General features: G+C 48.5%; 1 long non-coding RNA gene across 1 annotated transcript; it reads left to right on the top strand.

Annotated features, from left to right (window-relative positions):
* Positions 1-808: 808 nt before the first annotated feature.
* Positions 809-2,038, top strand: LOC125726346 (uncharacterized). Its single transcript, XR_007388163.1, has 3 exons — positions 809-948; positions 1,574-1,683; positions 2,000-2,038. It is a non-coding gene; the product is annotated as an uncharacterized LOC125726346 (long non-coding RNA).
* Positions 2,039-3,265: the final 1,227 nt, after the last annotated feature.

Genomic DNA, 3,265 nt, shown 5'->3' with positions numbered 1-3,265 from the left:
TACGCGAAACACCAGCACAGAGGGCGAGTCTGGGCAGCCTACTGACTGTAATGGCCTGTCAGTCAGCAGTGGCAGAAAATAATAGGCATATCTGTTCTGAAAAATGGCACCAGGCACTGTCTTGGCCCTCGTTTGCTGAATTTTTAAATGCATTATTTCTAATTTATATCCATACACATTATTCTGGCAGATACAAGCTGACGAGGCAATGAAAGATCCCTTCCAGAGAGCGCCCAGTCCCATTGGCTCTTTTCTGTCTCCTTCAGCAGTCATTTGTTCTGAATTTTTTTTGTGGGTGGGGTAGTCACCTTAGTCGAAATTGCAATTAATTGGCAAGATCAGCATTGCTGTATGTTCTATGCTGACAGAATGCACCTTTGCGCAATTGCTTATGTGCGCAGCAGATACATGCATCAACACTTAAGGTAAGCAGGATGCCTTTGTTTTGCCCCCCCCCCCCCCCCAAATTCTGCCTATGCTGTCAGAGGGACAACTTCAGGATGAGGAGGAAATAATAATTAATTTTTGAGTTACACCCGTGACTCGTCTCGCTGTTACCCCAGAGCGATCCGATTTACAAGGACCAGCCAAACATGCCTGACAGGAAGCTCGGTCTGCTGTCCTGCCCCATCCACAGCCCCCGCTGACCCGTCTCTTCCCATTACAGCTCTAATTGTATCTGTCAGTTCTAATATTGGAGAACAGCCTCCTTCCCCCCCCCCCCCCCCCCCACCTTTTCCATTTGCCACTAATCTGCAGTCTGCCGGAAGGTGACGTGTCATTCCTGCTGTCTCGCAGTTCCCGGAAGCGCAGGGCCAGCCTCACGGTTCCACCATCGTCTCCTGGAAACCGACGCCGGAACGCCGAATATATTATTATTATTTTTGCCGTTATTGTGACTACAGCTCAGCGTGAACGTGTCGGTCAGCGATTGGGCGCCGTTTAACGGTAATACGCACCCGCGGGGAGATCCGTTTGCGTGCTGGCTCCTTTCGGAGTTTCTGTAAGGGCTGACGGAAGTAAGCTAGCGCGGGGTTTGGGCCAATGTCGGGACCATCTATGGCCGTTACTGTGGCGTCGTCAGGGCCTGAGATTTACCACAGCAACCACCGAATAAGTCACGGAAAATAAGAGTAAATTTAAGAGTCACGTTCCCCCCGATTTTTTTGTGAATAAAATATAGTGTGCATATTCTTTATGTAATTTAGAGGTAGGTTTAATCTGAACATTATATTGCAATCCATCCACCCTCTTATCGATTGCAGGGTTGCAGTATCAGACAGTACTGGGGTCATGGAACCCTCCACGGGATGTCAATCCATCACCCAAACACATCATTTTAATAATTTTTTTGGTTTTTTTTAGGTTACATATTCATAACTTTATATCCTTTTATGTCTGCAATAAATATTTAATTCATGGTATTCTAATCTACTGCATGGCCATTTAAACCATAGTTGGTATATTAATCAACACTCATCCTGGATGGACAGGGGATAATTCCTCTTAACTGCTAAGTCGTCGGCATGTGGCACAAAACCGCACTAATCCGCTGAACTTTATATAAACCCAGGAGACTCGGCTGTCAGGCATCGATCACGTGAATTACTTGAGCATTCGTGGGACGTGCGTGTCCTTGGAGGGTGTCTGGCTCTTTGGGGGAACCAGAACTGCTAGCAAGAGGTAGAGAAAATACATCTGAGACCAAAATATGCAAGCTATGATTGTTAAGCTGCGTATTGATAATTAAAGGAGCGGCGCTTGACGTTTTGCGACCAAGCTGTTAAATCGCTCATCAACGTCTTTATTAAAAAAAAAGACTTGCTAAAAATCTTGGTTATTGATGTTTATCTTTTGATAATGATAATGCACGCAACTCTCTCAGGTGTGACACTTATGTTATTAATGATCAATAGTATGTCTTTAGCTTATGCAGTGCTTGATGTGGGTCGGTACTCATGAGAAAGCAGTACCAGTACTTCTTTGTTTTTCTCTTCAGAGTGCTGGCACTTCTCAGTATCTGCTGGTACTAATTAAGGGGAGTACCGGCACCATGTACTGAATGAGAAGGGGAGTACCGGCACCTTGTACTGAATGAGAAGGGGAGTACCGGCACCTGGTACTGAATGAGAAGGGGAGTACCGGCACCTTGTACTGAATGAGAAGGGGAGTACCGGCACCATGTACTGAATGAGAAGGGGAGTACCGGCACCTTGTACTGAATGAGAAGGGGAGTACCGGCACCTTGTACTGAATGAGAAGGGGAGTACCGGCACCTTGTACTGAATGAGAAGGGGAGTACCGGCACCTTGTACTGAATGAGAAGGGGAGTACCGGCACCTTGTACTCAATGAGAAGGGGAGTACCGGCACCTGGTACTGAATGAGAAGGGGAGTACCGGCACCTTGTCCTGAATGAGAAGGGGAGTACCGGCACCTTGTACTGAATGAGAAGGGGAGTATCGGCACCTGGTACTGAATGAGAAGGGGAGTACCGGCACCATGTACTGAATGAGAAGGGGAGTACCGGCACCTTGTCCTGAATGAGAAGGGGAGTACCGGCACCTTGTACTGAATGAGAAGGGGAGTACCGGCACCTTGTACTGAATGAGAAGGGGAGTACCGGCACCATGTACTGAATGAGAAGGGGAGTACCGGCACCTTGTACTGAATGAGAAGGGGAGTACCGGCACCTTGTACTGAATGAGAAGGGGAGTACCGGCACCTTGTACTGAATGAGAAGGGGAGTACCGGCACCTTGTACTGAATGAGAAGGGGAGTACCGGCACCTTGTACTCAATGAGAAGGGGAGTACCGGCACCTGGTACTGAATGAGAAGGGGAGTACCGGCACCTTGTCCTGAATGAGAAGGGGAGTACCGGCACCTTGTACTGAATGAGAAGGGGAGTATCGGCACCTGGTACTGAATGAGAAGGGGAGTACCGGCACCATGTACTGAATGAGAAGGGGAGTACCGGCACCTTGTCCTGAATGAGAAGGGGAGTACCGGCACCTTGTACTGAATGAGAAGGGGAGTACCGGCACCTTGTACTGAATGAGAAGGGGAGTACCGGCACCTTGTCCTGAATGAGAAGGGGAGTACCGGCACCATGTACTGAATGAGAAGGGGAGTACCGGCACCTTGTACTGAATGAGAAGGGGAGTACCGGCACCTTGTACTGAATGAGAAGGGGAGTACCGGCACCTTGTACTGAATGAGAAGGGGAGTACCGGCACCATGTACTGAATGAGAAGGTGAGTACCGG

The sequence above is a fragment of the Brienomyrus brachyistius genome, unplaced genomic scaffold, assembly GCF_023856365.1.
Source record: "Brienomyrus brachyistius isolate T26 unplaced genomic scaffold, BBRACH_0.4 scaffold70, whole genome shotgun sequence".
In the NCBI taxonomy this organism is placed as follows: Eukaryota; Metazoa; Chordata; class Actinopteri; order Osteoglossiformes; family Mormyridae; genus Brienomyrus; species Brienomyrus brachyistius.
Note: the sequence above shows the minus strand (reverse complement) of the source record. Positions and strands in the feature narration are given on the sequence as shown.